Here is a 23,476-nt window from a genome sequence, read left to right as displayed (position 1 = left end):
AGAGTGACCTCAGGCGGCAGATCGACTCCCACCTCGCCGCAAAGACCTGGAACACCCTCCCCATTCACCTATGGCAGACCCAAGACCTGCTGACCTTCAGAAAACTCCTCAAGACCTGGCTTTTCGAGAAATAGCAGCATTCCCCATCCCAGCGCCTTGAGACCCTCACGGGTGAGTAGTGCGCTTTACAAATTATATGATTGATTGATTGATTGATTGAAAGGAGGCTGTAGTCCAACATTAGAGTGAGCACTCTGACTTGTTGAAATATCTTCTAGGATAATGGCACTCAATGAAGTCAGCCAAAAGACCTTGAGCCTAGAGCCACTAGGAGGTAGTGGTAACTCAATGTTACATTGGCTTGATGTATCCCTGAATTTACCAAGACCACAACAGGCTGGAAATATATTCTTATTGGACCAATATGCCAGAATTACCATGCCAGTGGGAAGTCGAGTGGTCAGGCTGAGGCTCTCCTCTTTCGATACTGAACAGGTTTGAAAGGGTGGTATTGGTTGTTGTTAGACCCTTGTGGCCAAATACATAATCAAGGGACAAAATAATATAGTTGTGGTAGATCATACAATTAGATACATTACTGTGGTACACCTCAGGATGGTTGTACTACCGGTGGTGGTAAGGTCACCTTATGGTAATTTTACCAGAATGAAAGCCCCAAGTTCTAGGTCTCAAATAGGCGACCACATTACGTTGTGCCTAAATGAATGCAGTGTGGCACAAACCTGTTGTAACCTAGCTCCATTGTACCACGAAACCAAGGCTCAAAGAAAGAAAATTCAAAGCATGATTATGATTTAAAAAAAGAACAACTACTCAGAAGGAAGAGGAATATCCTACTGCCATTACTGAATGTAGTCTGCAGTGAGGTGGCAATGATTTGTATGAACTTTGGATCCTTTGAGCTTTTGTTTGGCCATGAAGTTATAGGCCCCTTGAACCTTGTGCAAAGGGATCACAGAATTATGTTAACAATCCAAACATGATACAATACGGTTTGTGATATGACTGAAATGTAAGACGTCAGGACATAGGCAATACCTGTGCTTTCATTAGCATTCCTTGTTTCAGGCTCAAATGGGCATTCTGGTTGTGTTATCCTTGAGGGTGGCATTTATTGAGTCTCCTAGCTTGGCAACTCTGTGTGCATCGATCATCATTGGTTTGGCCAGATGAAACAAGCACACCTTAATGGACAGAAAGAGAGCCACAATAAAAGTTGTTAGGTGAACTGTAAAAAAAATAGTGCTCTGGATAGGATACACTTTACAAGATTGTTATAATTGGGGTTATTCTTTGTCAACGCCTTTAAAGTGCTGTAGCGAGACTGTGGTGGTGGTTGTTGAACTCTCAGACATAACGAATGCTAGGAATCAGAGTAACGAAGATTTTCAGGTAGTAAGTTTTGAGACCTTGCATAAAGTAATGCTCATGAATGCCCCTATCTCTGATTGATGAATCTGTTACCCTACGGTTCTATTATAGGCTCTTAAAAAACATATTATTCCCGGAAACGTTGGAAGAAAAAGGCTGACTGAAGAGGGTTCCAACAATTGTTTCCACGGCCTGAAATATGCTTCCAGATTCCGTGAGAGGCCTCAGTGAACTTATGTTATTCAGAAAAAGATAAAACATCCTGTTTTTCGAGGGCATCGTATTACGGGAAAGGCTGAGAAGTATCTTTGGGGGAATTCCATTCGGCCATATTAAAAGTGATTCAGAGATTCCAGGAATTCATTTATAGGATCATAAACACGGGGCCAGCTTTACCAGGTGGTAAAACCAGGGGAGAAGTGTGAACGCACTGTGATACAGGTCCAGCCCTCACCTGCCCCGTCCAACATCAAGGAGGTGGAAAGCAACACTTCCCCCAGAACGGATACCCCCTTCTCATGACCCAGAGGCCTTTTAAACCGGCGCCCAAGATCACACAACCAACACCAGCTTCCCTTCCGATATTTAACACTTGCTCTTGGCAGATGGTTAATATAGGAAGACTAGTCAATGGAATCAATGCACGCATGAAGATTCTCACCCAGATTTTGTGAGTCCGCATAGTTATTTCACATTCATGGGACTAAAACACCGTAAAGTACGATTTAGGTGTGGGGATACTGGCCAAAATCGAAGATTTCATACCCTTGTATCTCAATACCGAAATTCGTCTCATAATGAGTGCCTCTAGGCCTTGATGCCGTTATCTTGGTGTTTAAATACATATTTTCTGTTTTGATTTATAATAGACTTTATAGTTTATGAAATCGAATTATTTATCCCCAAGCCTAATATTGATTTTGAGAACTCAGAAGCTAAGGTACACAATTAAAAATTCCTGTCTTGAGCCAGCAGCTCTCACAAAAATAAATATTATTCCCGCAGCTGTCAGTGACCTGCTGTCAATCACATTTACACTCTAGTGCTCTCCGAGACCTCTTACTGTACTGCACAATCTCACGATGCCTCTTATGTTTTTTGCCTTAACCGCTGTTAAGTATGTTTTTTGTAGTTTACACAGTGCAAGCTAAGCCCAAGGAGGAGAATCAGGCTTTGTTACAGTTTTTTTATGCGCCGGGAGATATGATTATTTGACCTGTAGAGGATGGCGCTTAGCGTAGGAGCGAACTTGGTACCCCGGTTCCAAAGTCAGCCGTTCTGGCCATTAGGCTACATGCATCGATGAACCGCTTGTAGTGTCGGTGCACCTGGGCGACGTCCACCTCATAACATTTATTCCAAAAACAATGTCCTCTAAAAAATGTGAGCTGGTGCAGTGAGATTTCCTCAGCCTCATTCGATGCACACAGAGTGATACAAATAAAACGATTTGGCATCGGCTGCACAGTACTGCTTTACCACTTTTTAATTCACTTCCACCACAAAGATGAACAGGGGACAGTTTTAAACAGGACCACAAAATTAGCATTTGTTTAGAGCACCTGCCAAATGACAGTCTACAATTCCACCTGCCAAATGCTCTTTTCGCTGGCACTTTTACATTGCCTTCATTGTGGTCATTTTCTGATGCGATCTGGTGCCTCTGTGTAACATTTTGCATTTCCATCTAAACCATTTCCTGCCCAAGTGTGGCCCTTTAATAACGTTGCCAACATTTCTTTTCTTTGACATTAAACAATGTAGTTAATTTTGACAAATGTTGTTAGGTTGATCCTGGGACGCATGTGCTGTATAATGCCTGCACGGTAGAGCTGCAATCAACAATTGTAACGTTAAATATTTTCACACGTCGGATTTCGGTAACCTCACCCGCAAACTTGGGTTTATATGCATCAACGTCAAACATAAATTAAAGCTATCCTTATGCCTTTCAACAACTGGTGTTCACGACATCTGTACAATAGCTAATATTCTTCTGCATCTCTGCAACATCTTGTTTGCACGTGGATCGGAATTATGAGTTGTGTGATAATTATCACACTCTCTAAGTTTTCACCTGATAGATTCTGGACGGGCTAACAAGCTGATGTTTATTTGGGGGGGGTTATACCCCTTTAAAAAAAAACATACGAAATTTGGTGCATTAAATACAGATTACGCATGTTATGACTCATTTGCAAGCTAAGCACTTGCAACAGGAGATATTTCCACACGCGGTAAATACCTCACTTCCGGATAAAGGTATTTACCATATGTGATAAATACCTAAACCTTATCCTGAATGGCTTACAATGCTGGTGTCTTAAGTAATTGAAGAATAGAAGCAGCACCATTTTACCACCTCATGGGGAGGGGGGGGGAGTAAATGGTTGCTTGTCACAAGAACTTTCAAGGCATGTGCTGTTTTTCTCTTGCAGAGTATGTAAGGGCACCAAGGGATATGCACTATAGTGCATTTGTTAAAGAACAAATACACCAGCGCACATCACTTAAAGTCACTTTTATCCTTGTGCAATCCGCACTTTTCTCCAATTCGTATTCTTGCAAGCACACTCCTTTTCAATCCAAGGGAGTCGCGTTGTGTAGAAAAATGTGTTTTTTATTTCTTTTAAAACAAAGTGCTTCACAGCCGATGCGCGTTTTGCCCTTTGCAGGCTTCCTCAAGGCTGTAAATCATACATAAAGGACAAATTGTAACCTTCTTTTCCTAAACATTGTTCATTAAGCATTACTACTCATCCATAAGTGTACTAAGTTATCACAACCTCCAATCGTGTGATAATAAAACTACAAACCGACCACCAAGAACTTATTACAAAGTATCATGCTGTTACCAATGCTTTGTTTACAACAATCAACATATAAGTTGCAGTTCACACAGCATAAGCATAATGAAAGGACAGCCACCATGTGATTCTGTCAATATCCATGAAAAAAGGTTAGACACCCAAGTTTCTAGGCCCCAAGTGTAGGAGTAGAAGAAAGAATAACCTAATGCTTTGGGCAGAATACCGCTCCTTTGTCCTGAGCTTTGAAGTAGTTGTGTGTATGTAAGGAATACTAGTATGGTGTTGTGCCAACCAGGTTTTCACTTAATATATATAAATATTAATGATGTGTGTCTTACGGGGTCCGGTAGCAGGAGACGCTAGGTGCAAAACGGGTGGCAGGCGTTGCGGGCAGGGTGTGCCATTGTTGCTTCCCCCCTCCCGAGACCCATGGGGTGTGGCTCTTGTGCATTACAAACAGTACAGGGACCTCAAATTGAAGGTTTCCCATCACTTTTGTTTGGTTTTTGCACTTTATTTTACACACTTGTTTTTAACTTTCACGTCCTCTGGTAAGAGTGGGCCTTAGCGTGCCCATACCGCCGAGGTACACCACCTGACGGTCCTGATGAAAGCCCAGTAAATGACACATAGACGGGCAGAAACATGTTGACCCCACTTTAAATGGAAACAACCGAGTCATTAACTGGTAAGTTTCCCACACATATTTTACTTATGTCAAACTGACCATTGAATAAAAAAAATTCCGTATGGTACAGTTTCTGACATTTTTAATTCACATTTCTTTTTGACACTTTTGCCACAAAGAACCTGCTCCGCAGTAATCTGGCATTGTAGCACACCAGGGAGGCATTCGGCTTCTCCTGGTGGGCCCGATGATGAAGCATGTCACCACCCAGGGTGGTGAGTGAGGGCTTCCTAAAAAAAAAAACGCTGATTTCCACTGTGACTTCTTCAGGGAGATTTCTTCTCTGTGTCTAGTGCTTACACACTTCTCTCACGACACTCCTTTGTTGTTTTACAAGTGTTTCTTACAAAAGCATCTTTTAATTTACTACCGATTGGTGCAACCAACACCCACTTTCGTGAGGGCTCAATGAATTTTTTCAGCCAAGATGAGGATACTATAGTAAGGAAATAAAAGCGCAATTACTATTTGGGTAATATGCATGCAGTGAAGTAAATATGGGATCTCGTTTTGATACAAAAAAAAATCTTATAAAATAGATGGAACTTATCATGGCTCCTGGATTGTATAATACGAAGATTACTGCTTACATTTCCTGTGCTTAGAAAGATTAGAATATACTCTTGGTGAAGTTTATACCATGGTAAGACTTTGGAAAATGGGGCATGTGTATGTGACTACAGTTATATGGTAGAATGTTTCACTAAGCTCTAAAAGAGAATGTTATCTAAACAAAGTTTCTTTTAAAATTCCCTTCACAGAGCTACTCAGAGTGACAAGTCCATACTCTAACTCTTTTAGTGCTGAATACATTGGAAACCGGGTGAGCGTATTAAATACTGGTATCTCACTGGTAGTTTTTGTTCTCTGCTTACATCTATGATGCCTGCTTTCTGCACGAGTGCAGGTGTGGTTGGTTTGGAAATAAGGTTATTCTTCTACTCCTACACTTGGGGCCTAGAAGCTTAGGTTTTTAACCTTTTTTCATGGATATTGGCAAATTCACATGCTGGCTGTCCTTTCGTTATGGTTATGCTGTGTGAACTGCAACCTATATGTTGGTTGTTGTAGACAAATCATTTGTAACAGCATGATACTTTGTAATAAGTTCTTGGTGGTCGGTTTGTAGTTTTATTATCACACGATTGGATATTGTGATATCTTAATACACTTATGGATGAGTAGTAATGCTAAATGAACAATGTTTAGGAAAAGAAGGTTACAGTTTGTCCTTTCTGTATGATTTGCAGCCTTGAAGAAGCCTGCAAATGGCGAAACACGTGTCGGCTGTGAAACACTTTGTTTTAAAAGAAATAAAAAACACATTTTTCTAAACAACGCGCCTCCCCTGGATTGAAAAGGAGTGTGCTTGCAAGAATACGAATTGGAGAAAAGTGCGGATTTCACAAGGATAAAAGTGACTTTAAGTGATGTGCGCTGGAGTATTTGTTCTTTGTTGATGTGGCACTCTGCAACACTGTTGGTGGGCAGATGGTCACTCTTTAATGCTTGAGGTGGATAAGCATTCAACACCTAGGTTGCACTCAATATTTGAATTGTATATGTAGGTGAATCTTTTCTGAAAAGGAAAGAGACATATTTTGATGTGCAGATCTGGTATAGCAAATCCGCCCCTTTGTGATGTTAATAGTGCATTTGTTAGTTGTCTGCGGTATTTCCGAGCTCAAAATGCATGCTTGTATCCATTTTTGGACGCAAGGCTGAATTTTGGGCCAAAGAAATAGCACCAAAATCCTTCATCCACTGCAGAATTCTGCTGAATCTTGTGGAATTTTAATGTAATTTCACTAAATTCCATGGAATTAAATACCGCCAATTCTGTCCACCCATAGCTTTGGCGGTGCATCACTGAAGTGTGATTTTGTTATGTTGTACTGCAGTTGTTTATTATCAATGAGCAATCACCTAATTGGTGAATGTAAGACAACTGAATGAACATTCCCTCAGAATCAGCCCCCATTGGTGTAGGGAACTAGCAGAGTTCTTCAATACCAAAATACTCAACATATACAATGCCTTCCCTCCGCAGCAGCAGACTGAAATTCCTAGCACTATAGTGAAAAATATGATGGAGGAAGCGAATTCTCTGAGCGACCTCTCTATACTGGATATGACCACCCTTACCACACTTTTCACAAAAGTTAAATCAGGATCCCCATGTGTTCCAGGAACAGCACACCAGTCACATAAGGTAAAAGAGACCATACTCCCTGCACTCTTGGAAATACTTAACCTATCCCTAAATACCGCAACAGTACCACCAAGCTGGAAACACGCCATGGTCAAAGCACTCTTAAAGAAGCCCAACCTTAATACAGAAACCTGGAGCAACTACCGTCCTGTATCATTGCTACCCCTGGTCTGTAAAATTCTAGAAAAACATGGAAATACCTCCCTTACCAACTGTCTGGAAGCCCATAAGATTCTACACATCTCCCAGACAGGGTTCCGTCCCAAACACGGTACAGAGACAGCACCGATAACAGTGACTGAGGAATCAAGGAAAGTCCTTGACTTGGTGGGCAATGTAGCACTCATCTTACTTGATGTGAGTGCCGCATATGACACTGTAATTCATGGCACCCTACTAGACAGACTCAAAGAGGTGGGAGTGACGGGCAAGGCATTATCCTGGATCGAGTCCTTTCTAAATGACAGAATGTTCCAAGTATTTGAAGGCAAGCACATGTCAAGGAGGATACCCCTCACATGTGGGGTCCCACAGGGGTCCTCATTGAGCCCCACCCTGTTCAACGTGTACCTGAGACCCCTAGCTGATTTAGTCCTCCCATATGGAGCCCTGATGGTAATATACGCCGACAACACCCAACTGGTGGTCCCCTCAACCACCCCAATGGTAGCAAAATCGACCTTGAAGCTTGTCTGACAAAGGTGGCCATCTGGATGGACCAGTCTTGCCTGAAGCTCAACGTGGATAAGACTGAACTAATGATCCTCGGCAATACAGCAAGTGGCCCCTTAGACTTAAAATGGCCAGTCTGCCTGGGTCCAATCCCCAAACCCAAAGACAGAATAAATAGCCTAGGAATCTGTCTAGATAAGTCACTGAAACTAGACTACTAAGCGGTACAAGTAGAAGCCACATGCTTTGGCATCCTAAGGCAACTAAGGAAAATACTTCTACTACTCCCAGAAACCGCACGCAGGACGATGGTTCAAGCACTAATACTTCCCCGGCTGGACTACTGCAATGCTCTATACCTGGGCACCCCAAACTCCATAAATAGCAAACTCCAAGTGGTACAGAACTGCGCAGCTAGACTACTGCATAACATTCCCAGAAAACAATCAGCCAAGCCAGCACTGAGAGCCCTGCACTGGCTTCCCATCTCAGAACACATAATGTTTAAATCACTCTGCATCGCACACAAGATCCTCTGGGAAAAAAGCCAAAAAATCCATTTAAACTTGCTCTTCTTCCATCGGCCCCTACGTAATCTGAGATCTGCCAATCTGTTCCTAACCAAGGTTCCAAACATTCAAGGGGCATCATCAGGGGGACACAGGTTCTCATTCAATACCTCCATCCTATGGAACTCACTTCCCTTACAGCTTAGATCCACAACCCACCACCTCTCTTTTAGGAAACAACTAAAGACGTGGCTTTTCCGGAAACTGCAGTAAAATAGGAATGTGATTTGGTCGCGAACCAGCGCTGGGATGCCTAAGGGTAGCCATGCCCTATACCAAGAATCGATTAATAATAATAATAATAATAATAATGATTAATTCCCATCAGATTCAGGAGATAACTCAAGATGGTAATGATGTACAAGCATCACATGAGAAGTAAATGTTGCTGCTCAACAGGCTTCCTAATTCGAAGCTCCACGCATCTCCATTAAAGAAGAAGAAACTGCTCTAGTGGAGCAACCTTGAATTGGAATAGGCACAACCTCCCCAGCCAGCTCATAAGCATGAAATAGCATGCTTGACCTATCTTCTAAGAGTCTGAGAAGTAGCCATTTTACCTTGGTTAGCAGATCCAAAAGACAAAAAAAGAGCAGCTGACAAATTAAAATCCTTGGTACAGCCCAGATAAATCATCAATTCCCACTTCACATCAAGAGAAGACGGAATACCTAAATCCGCCTCAGAAAAGACAGGAATCACAATCTCCTGAGATAAATCAAAACAAGACCGTACCTTAGGTACAAACTTAGGGTCCAGTCTCAAAACAACCCAATCAGAAAAAAATATCTCAAATAAGGGAACGAGATCACCAGAGCCCCTAGTTCCCCTATTCTCTTAGCAGATGTGACTGCCACCAAAAAAGCAGTCTTAGCAGACAGAAAAGCCAAATCTGACTGCTCCATAGGTTCAAAAGGCGAGAGTTGGTGGCCCTTAAGGACGACAGATAGATCCCAAGTTGGCATAGCACTCTTAATAACAGGTCGTTGTAAACGAAAACTCGTCAAAAGGCTGATCAACAGTGGAGAAACCTTAGAATAATCTTCTCTTATTTAGAGAGCTTTAATAGATGCCCATTTAGCCAGAAGGTAAAACGAGTAAGACCTTTCAAAATCTAAAAGGAATCTATAGTGGAAGTGTCAAAACCCTTTGAGACACACCATTTATGAGAAGAGGACCACTGCTTCATATGGAAGGGTAATATGGAAGGCTTCCTAGAAGCTTGGATGTCTAAGGCCACTGCATTAGAACAACCCATCTCCTGCAGGTCTATTTTCTCAAGAACCAAGCTGTCAACCTCGGGGGCATAATTTGCAACACTGGAAGCTGAGGCGATTGAAGAGGACATGGTCAAGTAGACAGCTTTAGAAATCTCCCATTGGCCATGTTCAAGAAAAAGGCAAACCAGGACCTCAGAGGCCATAACGGGGTAATCAAAATCCCTGTGCTCCTGTCCGCCCAAATCTTCTGAAGCACCTTCAGGAGGAGGGTAATTGGAGGGAATGCATACAGGACACTCCAAGGCCAGGAAATTGAAAGAGCATCCCCTGCCCAGGTCTGGGGTCAGGCGAGCTCTGAGCAGAACCTTGGCTGAATTGCATTGAGAGTGGACACAAACATGTTGATCCAAGTGTTTCCAAAGAGAGCACGTATGCGATTGAACTCCAGAACTGACAGATGGTAAGAGATTGATGAGGGAATGTTCTGATCAATCTGTCTGCCTGAAAGTTCAATTGAACTGGAATGTACACTGCTCCCAGACCCAGGAGGTGAGAATCTGTCAATGCAAAAATCAACTCTGCCACCTTATTCAGTCTCTGACAATTTCTGCCGCCCTGATGATTCAGATAACACCTTGTGACTAGATTTTCTGTTCTCACGAGGACAGTGTGTCCCTCCAGGTGAGAGGCAAACACAAACAGACCCCTCCAAACAGCTGAGAGCTCATTACAATTGGAAGAGACTGAGACAAATGACCAATGACTTCCATATCACCCAGAGCAGCACCCCAGCCCCAAAGACAGGCATCTTAGGACATAACCAGAGAAACTGGGTATTGAAAAGGACCCCAAAGGCAATTCTTTTCCATCAGCCACCATCCCAACTGGCTCCTGATTTCTGAAGTCACTGGGATTATGGACTCATAATTCATTGAAGCTGGGAACCCCCCTGCCAGGACATGATATACCACTGGTTTGAGATGTAACTGAGCCCAAGGTACAATAGCTGTAAGACCTCATAAGAACTGCAGGAACCAGGCAAAATCTCAGACTTAGCCAGGGGAATGTATGAAAACCGCAGTTGTCTAACCCTTACCCTGTACAACAATACACTATGAATACCATTCAGGATAAGATGCACACCTACAATATCTATATGATAAATGTCCCTAGATTAAAACGGTGCTAGAGAAGATGAGGACTCATTATAGAACATAGTGATACACTGGATTAGGAGTAGGTGCCAATGCTTATCTATCATAAGATCTGACCCAATCTAAAAACAAAATGACAAAAGTCGAACGTCTCCACCAAGAATTTGGGAATCTAGATGACATAAAACTAACCATCCAATCAAAGTATTTTCCAGACAATCTGATAACTAAATTTGCACACACATTCCCTGTTCGAATCCAGAATTTGTTTTAGGCAGAATAAAATCATTTTAGAGAAGAACAACAAGCTACACGCTCCAAAGCTAACCAATAACCTAGACTTAGTAGACTGACTGACTGAGCTAGATAAAGTCAATGTAAGCACAACAACATGCTAACTAACACAGATAAGGTCTGTTCCCAACTGGTGTCAGATATGTGGATGCGCCTGATACCCAGGCACAAAATACATCTCTTTTTGGCTGTATGGTCACTGGAATTACACCTGAATATGTCCCTGAGACGAGTCTTGAAATATCTCCAGATAATTTGAAGGTGATATCTTAGAATGTAGCTGGCCTTAACCAAAAACTTTTAGCGCCAGATTGGCAAGAATATATTGAAAACTTTGACCTCTGCCTTTTCCAGTAAACCTGGCTGAAGGAGCCATCCCACAAATTAGGGTAAAGGACATTTAGCATAGAAGCTGTACTATCAAAGGGAGACCTTTGGGTGGGGGTTGACAATATGGGTGAACATTAATTTAAATGCCAAGATAGACATTAGGAACATCACTTACCCGGATATTCTAGGGCTAAATCTGAAGCTCCCAAACACGACTCAGTTATATCTCTTTAATATTTACATAAGACCAAGACAGCTGGCGACAGAATCACCAGTCCTCCACCAGCTAGAAGAATTATTTTAATCCATTGAACCTGAGGGAGTTGTCCTTGTGAGGGGCGATTTTAACTGCTGGTATGAACCAATTTCAGTGATAGTAACTATATTTGAGGATGAAGAACTGGCTAGAGGGATTTCCCTCCTACCCAAAAACTCTCAGGAACCATGTTTCACTGCAGCAATGCAATTAGTCCATTTCACCATAGAAAGAGGTCTGCGGGCTTGCAATGGCCGTTTCCCCTCAGATACCCAATGTTCTAACACCTTTGCTAGGGGTAAATCTAAATCTAGAATATATTATGTAATGGTAACTATAGCACACTAGGGATACATACAGGATTTCAAGGTAGACAACAGAGGGGAAAGCAATGACTTCTCATTGAGCTTAGCCTTGTCAGTGGGACTGATTTTTACTCAATTAATCCACCCTATGAACTCGGGGAGTAAGTCCCCGCAATTGACAGTAAGCAATAACCGAAGATCATTTAAATGGTCTGCCATCGTTGATCAAATTGAGCCCCTTATGAGTATCTACATTGCTTATTGTGAAGCATTTATTCCCTACATTGATATAAACCCAGAGTTAATACATAGAACACAAATTCATAGCTGTTTGGCAGAGAGCATTAAAGCATCTTTAACAAAACCCCGAAAGGAGAGGCGTAAATTAATACCTAATTGCCAATATTCTACCCCTGGTTTAACAAAGGAAGCTCTTTGGCAAAAAGAAAGACTCTTACAGGCCCTCAAGTTCAAAAATATGCCACAAATTAGGCACCTGAGGGCAGAATTTAAAAGAGCACAGAAGGTAGGAACTGGGATGATGCCAATTGGAATGATCTTATCATTGCTGCCAGACTTAAGGACCAGGCTTCATTTTGGAGAAACGTTTCACACGGCAGTTGAGGGGGCAAGACTGACACAGACCACTTTTTGGACCCCGGTACTTCGGACAGATACTTTTCTAACTTATACGCCATGCCCAACAAGATTAGCACAAACCCCACTGACTTCCTTAGGGCTCTTCTTACAATACGCCAAAACCATCACTCCAATTTAGTATTGAAGAAACCAGACTAGCTATATCCATAATTAAACTTGGAAAAGCACCTGGCCCAGATGGGAAACCGGGGGACCATTTGAAACATGCTCAAGAAGTATGGGAACCATACGTGAATCTTTTAAGTAATGCAGGGGCTAGAGGGGCATCTATTCCGGAAGAGATAGTTCCTATTTACAAGAAGGGTAATAAAGATGATCCGTTAACTCCAGCCCCTAAAGCCTGATAGATACCCTCCAAAAATTGTATGCAAAGCAAATCCTGGGCAAATTAAATGACTGGGTATTAGAGAATGATGTACTCGTACCTTGTCAGGCTGGTTTCAGACTAAAGACAAGTACAATCGTTCAAGTCTTTAGAATTTCATGCATAGCCTGTAAATATATTAATTTGAAACTTGGGCACTTATACGTTGCGTTCATTGATTTGAAAGCAGCGTTTGACTCAATACCATGAGATTTCTTATGGGTAACTTTACACCAGCAGGGAGTGCCATAGGGTAATGTATTACAAATAGCAAGGCTACATGAAGGTAACTTTGCCAAAGTACAATGGGGAATGGGCGAACTTACTGATGACATCCCCGTTAGGAGGGGCATGCAACAGGGGGGTTTTGGCACCAACCCTGTTTTATTATATGTGAATTATGTGAATGACGTGGTCCATCATTTACAAAAATTATCCCATGACGCCCCAAAGTTAGGAGGGACCCACATACGTGCTCCAATGTTTGCTGATGATTCAATGTTATTGTCCCAAACCCCCAAGGGGCTACACAATTTACTCGACAGCTTTAGCCACTACTGTAGACAAAAAGGCCTAGAAATAAACCCTGCCCAGACTAAATATATGGCTATTAGACAACACAAACTTTTTAAAAACAAAATACTCTTAGTCCAAGTACAATTGGAGTGAGTTGCAAACTTTACTTATCCTGGTGTGACAGTTGACTCAAAATTGTGTTGGAAAACACACATAAACAAGGAGAAGACACTTTTATTGCAAAACTTTATCCCTATTGTCAAGAAACAGCAATCCACTGAGTCAAAGGCCATCACCCCAGCCCTGGAGGTCTACAAGTATAGAGCCCAAACTGCTGCTCTCTATGGATTCGAATTATAGGGTGGTAAAAACGTAAACTCTTTAATAAGAGTAGACAATAAAATTATGGAGATGTTCAAGTCACTCCCACACAATATCCCTGTGATCCCCTTATCTTATGAAATTGGCATCAAAAGATCGGAGCACTTGGCTTTACTGAAATCTTTGTCCTAGTGGGTCAGAATTTGGACCACTGAAGAAATCGAATTAGGACAATAAAGGTCCGACGTATTTGTAAAAGCGTCAAGGTCGTGGTCGATCAAATACTGGATAGGGATGAGTGTCGAACTTCAGTTCCCTAAGTGCTTGTAATAACAATCCAGTGTGAGTCTGGGTTAAACAGAGCAGTTCTGTGAGTGAGATGTGCTCTCTGGATTAACTTTTGAGTGGCATCAGCATGTAAGGAGGCGCTGTCCCTCGAAAATTAATCCGACACTTGGTGAACTGAACTTCGACACTCATCCCCGTCCGGTATTTGATCGACCGCAACCCTGACGCTTTTACAACTAAATAGGACCTTTATTGTCCTAATTCGATTTATTTCTTTGCACACCAGACCTTGGCTGCCCCCCTGACGTACACATTTTTAGTGGAGCTTGATCTGACTCCATCTCAGCATCAACAGAGTTTTCTGTACACCGTTCCTGATGATGACCTGAAATGTAAACAGGTTGAAACTCCATTGACCACTCAGCAAATTTTCTGGCGTTCATTGGTTCCTAAACATGTTCTTTACTTACTTTATTCTCATTCGTTATGTTTTGTAACCATTCTTTGAGTAGTACTGTTTTCACAGTTTTCACTGTTCCGTACACTTTGTCATATGTCCCTTGCGCCATTCACTTTCTGCATCAGCACTGATGTGCACATGAATTTATGGGTTACATCCAATACAATGCAAATAGTGCTGATACACCATTTGCACTCTTATTTTTCTCCATCATAGACAACTTTACATTCCCAAAACAACTGTCTCCCTGTTTCTTTTCTGTTGTAATTGGTGTTTACACCCTACTGAATTGTCTGCAAATGTTACCTGTTGAGACGCTGTTGCTTGTTACACACTAGTTACCCGGGTCTCAACTGGATTTATGGGTTATTTCCTGTTTTTTTTTCCCTACCTTCATTCTATGTAATTTCTCACTCCTCCTAGGTCTCTGGGATTTAAAATAAAATATGTTCTCTAAGGAACACAGGGTGGCTTATCCATTTTGCTCTTACGGATACTTCTGCAGCACTCTAGGAGATAAGTGGCACTCCCAGGCACTGCGACACTATGGAAAAAAATCTGGCTCCCTGCTATGATGGATGATCTACAGAAAAAGAATCTGAAGATGGAGCACAGCATGCGTCTTCTCAGGGCATCAGGTACAAATTCTGGAGTTTAGCCTGATAGAGATTACTTGGAAGGCTCCAACATATTAAGGCTTTAGGAGCAGCCGCCGCCAGGGCTATAAGCATTACTGTAGTGCAGAGTATGCATCATAGGAACAGTCAAACCATTTACTTTTTACTAATTATTAAACAAAATTGTTTGGTGAGATACGAGAAGGAACTGAATATTTATGATTACTTCCTTTAGACTTGCCTATAGAACAAGAAATTCTCTGAAGTGCAGACTTAATTCTGTTAAAAATGTATAAGTATAACTATAATACCAGATGAGGCTTCACTAAAATATGCTTTAGACAATATTAAAAGGTTTAAGAAGAGCAGAACGAAGACATAATTGAATTCCGTTACCTCTATGCCTGCCCTCGCTTTAAATTTCTGATAACATTATGAAGCAGGCAGTTTTTTAAATGCCAGATTACATTTTCACAGCCTGCGGAAAACCATAGATCTTCGTTAAGTCCCTTGCTACATGTTTTGCCTACAGCAACACATTTTTTAAATATAATTTCGCTGCAATAGCCGGGCAGATGGTGCAAAAGTCACTTTGAAAAAGCATTTGCTCTATTGTAGATGTCAGGCGAAAGAGCCTCGGCCTCATACTCATAGTACACATTTCATCGACACCCAGGGCCGTTTTCTAGTTGTATTTTTTAAACCTGCTCTTTCCCACACATTTAAGAAATAAAATAGAAATATTCTCAGAGAATTTTATCCCTATGATTTTAATGGGTATTTTATTGTTTTATGTTGATTGCAGCAGGAGATGTGTTACCTTGTATTGTCTATTAAAATGCATGTTTTAATCTATCCTATCAAGGCCATTGAAATATAATATTTAAGAGACGAAATTATGAACCAGCTCGTGAATCCTTTGAAGCGCTATGGACTTACAGGAAAGTAATTTGGGCGTATACAAAAAAACAATAACATGAGTATGTAATTTATTTTCAACACATGAATGACTGATACAACTAAGTGAAATACAATATATTCTTGTTTTGTGTTAGAAGTGCTGGAATCTACCATAATTGGTGACAGTTTAAGATATCCTCTGGCTTCAAAATCGAGGCGTATTTATAAATAATATGTCGACCACCTTGGCATGGCATAAAGACATGTTTTCAACTTGAAAGAGGGACTGAGGTGAGCATTTAGAGCAGCCATTTTTGACGAGCAATTTTGCTAGTTTAGCACTTCTCAGTCCAGTGTTTGGACAATAAGGGCATATTTATGCGAGACATGCACCGCAATTGCCTCACAAAATGTGATACAACACTCAGGCTGTACTCCATATCCACAAACTGGCCCATGTGGCCAATTGTCTCAGTTTTCAAAGGCTTGCATCGAAAAATAGCTGCGGCAAAACCAGCTGGGCCCTGCACGCAGTAAAATATGCAAGGTAGGCGTTTCTTTGCAAATTCAAATATAAAACTAACGTAGTGATATTTATGGTTTTGTCAATGTGTGATGCATCATCGGCAAGCGGTGCTCAAAGCCTGCAATGCATCAAAATTCCTTCTCATTGGAAATTACACACTGTCTTTGGTACACAAAGACAAGCCACATAAAACAATTTGGCAAGCACAACTACACCATGGTGGTCATGATTCTGCAGCTTGGAGTTGCGAGGAAACCACCACCAACCCTAGTGCCTTTCTCAGTGCGCAGTGCAGCACAGTTAGGTGGCTTGCTGCACTGCACAGTACTCCTTCCCCAAATCTTTGGACCCTTGTGTCATGTACACATAGTGGGAGCAAGGTACTGCAACATGTACTATTGATTTCCTGTATTGACATTCCCTCACTAATCTGTCAATAGCAGTAGATACAGAACATCAGTGAGTAGTACTGTGTCATTTCACTGTGTGAATGGACGGAACCACATCATCTGCACTAGGTAACAAATCATCACAAAAACCATGTGGTATGCCAGGCGAGTCAATATGCGTACAAAGGCTAAACAATGGATAAGTTGATGGTGCATGGGACTACCAGCTCACTTTACCATACTCACCTGGGCCCATAAACATTCACACTTTGAACTAGTAATCCTGCTTCTACTTACAGCCTATCAGTTCCTTTATTCCTTTTAGGGCTTATACCTGTACACCATGACTTACCAAGCCTTGTCACCTATGCTATAAGTCCTAGGGATCGAAAAGGGAGTTAGCATAATAAGTAGTATTTAACAATTCATCTTTCCTGTGATAACCACAGACTCGGGAGAAGTTTTAAACAATTTATCTATGCAAATTTTGATGGGTCAGCGGCCATATTACAGTGACCAGAATTTTCACAAGTAAGAATATAACTAATAAGACATAGAGTTTGCAAGAAATCACAGTAATACCTTTAGACATTGGTACCTGGGAAGGGTGAGAAAGGGAAATAGCACCAGGACATACCACATGGATTATATTTACCTAGAATGATATGAGGACCAACCCTGGCCACAGGCTGGGCAAAGAGAGAGCTCCCGAAAAATCAGGTGCCAAGCGGGACAGGAAAGGTGCAGAACAGGACAGGAAACCTCCACTAGTGCAACACCAGCGTCACACCCCTCTCAAGGCAAATTCTGATACCCCGATTGGGTAATCGATAATTTTTCCCCAGCAACACCCCGATTCATCTGACAGAGTGCTCCGCCAGCACCTCCGCTCTCATCTCCTACAGCATACGATGTGTCAGTGACAGGTCAGATATTCGGACAAGTCGGACAATTTTCTGTAACTATGCTTACCGTAGTCATACCATTTCCAGGGCAATGTACCACCCCTAAATTTTGAAAATCTATGTGTTCCCCTTGAGTGATTGGACAGAAAGACAAGGAGAGGTCATCACACTGTACTAAGGTGAGATCATTTCAATTTCACTTAGTTGATCAATGTTCCCGCTCATAATTTTTGTTTCCATGTGTTTATTCCCCCAACAATATTATTTCATTTTAATATACAAAGTTTAATAAAGTAGCAATTCTTCTTCCTTTCCCAGGTTTATAGGTTGTGGTTCCCAGGCGCATTGCCAGAAAGACAGTTCATTGGTAGCAGTTCAGTGCCATTGCTTGAGGTCTCTCAAAGTTCTTGGCACATGCGCAGAGCGGATTCAATATGGCTGATCATGTCACCCTTGGGCCCAAATACGAGCTAATAACAAAGTCAAAGAAAAAAACATATAAAACACAAATATAAATGAATGCACTATATACCACTCAAAGTCAAAGTCAATTTTATTGTATAAAATTATTAAAAATCATTACAAAAATGCATGTAGGCCATCATAAGACATAAAACACTTTTTAAAATTTTGGCAATTAAAACTGTTTGTCAAGTGGCAAAGTAAGTGTCAAACATTTCAGTTTGGAGGTATAGTTCCAAGGTCAGCTTGCTGTAAGAGAGATTGGGCTTTCATCATAAATTTGACCCCCCTGCAGGCCAACATAGGACATGATCCATCTAGCCATCGGATTACGGCTTGCCTACAAGTCCGAATGTTCAATTTGTTAAAAATGTTCTTTAAAAGTTGTCTCCTCAGGTCTTTAAGTACCGGGCACACACAAAGTAAGTGCGTTAGAGTTTCATTTCGGTATCCACAAAGACGACAATGGGGGTCAGTATGGCAATTTTTCCAGGTTGGTAGCAAGTCCTTTGAGAACTGTAGACCTAGTCGATGTTTTATATATCTTTGTTTTAACGAACTGTTAAAGTGGCTTTCTAAGTAGGTCTGTGGTTTTATCCAAGAATATGAATTAATCACAGTCCACCCGTGTCGTCTTTTTGCGATATTCATCTTGTCTTCGAGGTAGGATTTCCATTTTACCGCATTGTTTACAATTTTATCAAAAGTGGATCTATCTGGCTTCGTGTCCCAAGTTTCTTCAATTCCTATGCAATTTAGGGATTGAGACAGGTATCCTCCCCAACTGTTTGAAACTTGCTGTTCGATTACTTTCCTGCACAGGTTGTCCAATGAATTGGCTTCCGACAAGCGTGTTTTATGGCAGAGTTTCACAAAGGTTCCCATACTGTGAAACTTCTGATTTAGAAGGCCAAATTCTAGACGAACCTGCGCCGGAGCCGACGAATTTGGTAGATTTAAGACTGCCTTGTATACTTTTGTTTGTAGGCTGTTTAACAGCCCTGCTTCTTTGCCACACCAGGTGGCCAATGCGTATGACAAGGTTGGTAAGGTTTGAGCTTTTATTACTTTCAGCAGGTGTGTGTAATTTGGACAACTTAGTTTCTTTTGTAATTGCCGGTATGCATAGATCAAAGACTGTGCTTTTGCTTTTAGGTCGGTTTTATGTTCTTTGTTCGTCGGACCTCGCCCCAATTTCAAACCTAAGTATTTGTATGATGTTTCCTCCTTTATTGGAGAACTATTTGCATACCATTTGAATATTTGCTTTTTTGGATCCACAATGCGAACAACTTTAGTTTTATCTTTATTCAGTTCCAGGCTTTCGTGCTCCAAATAAGTTGTCAAATTGTTGATCGATCTTTGCAACCCTATCGGTGTTTGGCTCAGAACAACGATGTCATCTGCATACTGCAGGAAAGGGATAGGGATTTTTGACATGTGGGGTGGATGGCATTCCCCGATCTCCATGTGGTTGAGTATATCTGCCATATACAGGTTGAATAAACTTGGGGCCAGTACGCAGCCTTGTTTTAGGCCCTGTTGTGTTCTTATTTCGGCCGTTACGCTGCTACCGTCTCCCAGTTTTACTCGAGCCCAGGTGTTGCTGTGCAGGACTATAATAGCCTCCAATAACTTCTTCGGGATACCCCATGATCTTAGTTTTTCCCATAGCCTGGATCTGTTCACTTTATCAAAAGCTGCTCGCAGGTCTATAAAGCAAGCATACAGTCTTGTTCCCCTTTTTACAGCTTTTTCTTTCAAGAGCGCCAGGGTTGTCAAGTTTGTCAGTGTACCCGTCCTTGGCCGAAAACCAGTTTGGAACATTGGTATTATGTTCGTATCTTCCATCCAGTCCTGAAGGAGTGATAATAGGCATGATCCATATAGTTTTGCCTCGACATCCATTAGCGATATTAGCCTATAGTTCCCTGGCTCGTTGTGGTCACCTTGTTTAAAAATGGGGTGAATTATGCTCCCGGTCCAGGATCTTGGTGGTTTGTTCTGATTGTAGACTGCATTAAAGAGTGGAGTTAAGTATTCTGCCCAAAATTCAGGTGAATGTTTAAAGATAGCATTTGGAAGCCCGTTTGGACCCGCCGCACCCTCTTTTTTCAGGTGATTTATCTTGTCTTTGAGCTGGTCTGTTGTTACTAGGGTGTCGGTCACGGCATTCACTAGTTTTTCTGATTTGCTGGGCTGTGAGTGTTCAGGATTGTTCTCATTTCCACTACCCAACGATTGCTTCCGCTTGTCTCCTAGTGCATTAGCTCGTTTACCTATCAAATTTTCTACATGTTCGCTGTTTCTAGTGCATACTTTGCACTCCAATTTACAGTATCTTTTCTCACCTCCCGTCCTGTCGCTGAACATCTTTTCGACATGCTGGGTCCATATACTTTCTCCAATACCTGCCTCCTGTTTTAGGGTGTTCCCCCTTGTCAGTTTATTGATAATACCCCAAAATGTTCTGGCATTTTTGTGTTTGCTGGCGATTAGTAGGTTAGTCCACATTTCCTCTTGGTACAGTGTTTTTGCGCTACTCAGCATGATCTTATATTTCTTTCGCATAGTTTTCAATTCCAATTTGTTTGTTTTTTTTCCACTTTTTATCAATAGTGCCTGTTTGCAGACTTCTCGTGCAATTTTTCTTTTTTCTTCCCTCTGGGTAGTTGTGTACCAAGGCTTTTTGCCAGTATTGAATTTTATTGAATTTTGATGTGTTCGTGGAGGGTTTCTTGTTACTGTTTCACATAGGTGTTCCCATGTTTTTACCAGATTTTCTTTTACTTCCGGTGTTAAACTACGCAGTTTATTTTTGAGTTTATCCATTGTTGGTTTTAAATCCTTTCCTCTCCATTTTAGTTTACGTAGGTTGAATTTTTCAGTATTCTGGATGACAGTGTTTTGTTTTTCCGTCTTGGTAACCAACATTAACATTTTGGTAATTAGAGGGAAGTGGTCACTTTCCACACGTTGCTCCACTGAAAATGCACTCACCATTGATAACAGGCTGTTGCTCAGTATTGTGAAGTCTATTGATGACTTTCGGTTACCGCTTAAGAAGGTTATAGGTATACCACTATCCCCACTGACTTTCTTATTTAGGATAAAAAGGCCCAGTTCTTCAAGAGCTTGCATTGTTTTGTCATCTTTTGTTAGGTTGCTATTAAAATCACCTGATATAATCATGGAGTACGTCTCATGAGTGATTTGCAAAGCCCTGATCAAAGTTAGTAAAGTAATCAGTTTTTCATTTTTCTCCTTCTTTTCCGGATGAACATAAACGTTAAGCAATAGAAGATTACAGGAACTTGTACCTGTGACCAACTTCCCCGTGAGTTTTATTACTTGAATCCAGTTTACCATAGAGTCTACTTTTTCCGTATGCCATCTGTGTTGTTGGGCGATGAACGTAGATAGGCCTCCTCTAGGGTGACCAAAGTTAGAAGGTTTTTCGGCGAGGATGTGAAATTCGATATATCCCGGGATGGAGATTTGGCGCAGGTTCCAGGTTTCTTGTAGGAGTATTAAGTCATGTTGATCCAAGAAGTTTGCAGTTTCGTGGTCATGACACAAGCTGTTGAAACCATGTACGTTCCAGGAACAGAGGCTGATCGTATGCGGTTTCGCTGCAATGGATACCACTTGATTATCAACTATTATCCGTTGGTTTGATGTGGTGTCTTTTCCTAAGTGACTCGTCGTGTTAGGAGCATTTTTTGCTCAAGGCCGAAGCCACCCAGGTCCAGTCAGTTGCCTGTTCATGGGCGCCTCCTTGAGCCACTGCAATTTCGTGTCTACTTTGTGGTGTATTTTTTTTCGGAGAAACTGCACACGCTCCTTTTAAACATGATTTTTGGCTATTCCCCTCTGTCTTTGACTTTTTACATATAGTTAAAGTTTTTAAAAGTGGAAATGGATATTTTTTCCGATCGTCTCGCCTCAGTTTAATGCCCCAGGCTTCAAATGACAAACTCCTTTCACATATTCTATCAACTATTTCTTTAGTTGACCAGGTGGTTAATGACTCTTCCACCTCTGACATGTTTTTGGTGCATCTAAATTCTACTGACAAGAGATCTTGAGATTCTATGTCATTCAATTCTGGGATTTCTCTTAATAGCCTCATTATATTTCCTCTATTTCCTCTATTCAGAAAATCTTGGGGTCCTGATGTCTGGTATTCCGGTATAAATATCAATTTGTTATTTGTTTCTGCTTGTAATTGTGAACTCATTTTAACTTTTGTCTCTTGTTCTAGGTTTATATTTTTTGTTGGTGCCTGTCTTGTGATTATTCTTCTCCCTTGGCTTAGTGTTTTTATTATTAGATCTTCGTATGGACCGTCCATTCTTTTCAGATAGGTGGTTGGTTCATTGATCATGTCCGTATTTTTATCGATGTTCGAATTTTGTGGTATGTGTGTGCACCTTATTTGTTTGTTTGTTTGAAAGATACTACAGGTTCGTCCATCTTCATTTAAGTTTATTTTTATTGGTGGTCTTTTATTTACCTTTTCGTCTGCTCTTTTTATATACCACTCATATCTACTCTAACCCCATTACTTTATTTTAACTATAGCATTAGTGGTTAAGCAGAACTCACAAGTTTTAGTACAAGCAGCAGCATATGCATTAGTATGAGTATGCATGAAGCGTGCCATCTTGGCATTAGTGCGCAGAAGCATGAAATTCCCACCAAAGCAGAGATAGGTCACACCATGTAGATGTGGCAGACGTATGTGCAGAAGAGTTCCCGCGTTTTTCAGCAGCCATTTTTAGGACACTCGGGTTACTGTTAGTAAAAACACATTGACAAGCGTCCCCATCTTACTATAAATGTTGTGAAATGCAAATATTAATAAGACACGACATGTTGATTAATTAGTTATATATTATTTAGAGAGGGCTGATTACAAGCAAGTTTCTGTACGTATGAAACCCATCTCCATCAAAGCTTGAGAGGAGTATCTCCCCAATGGCATACCTCCTCTAGTCTAGTCTAGTCTAGTTTGGACACTTGTATTGCGCACATATCACATCCCGAAGGAGTCTCATGGCGCATGCAGAACAGTCCTGAGATAAGAAGATGAGCCGAGGGATAAAACTAGCAGAAGAGCCAGGTTTTTAGTTTTTTTCGAAAGCTCATAAGTTCGGTGGTTAT

This window comes from Lissotriton helveticus, chromosome 10, assembly GCF_964261635.1.
Source record: "Lissotriton helveticus chromosome 10, aLisHel1.1, whole genome shotgun sequence".
Classification (NCBI taxonomy): Eukaryota; Metazoa; Chordata; class Amphibia; order Caudata; family Salamandridae; genus Lissotriton; species Lissotriton helveticus.
Note: the sequence above shows the minus strand (reverse complement) of the source record.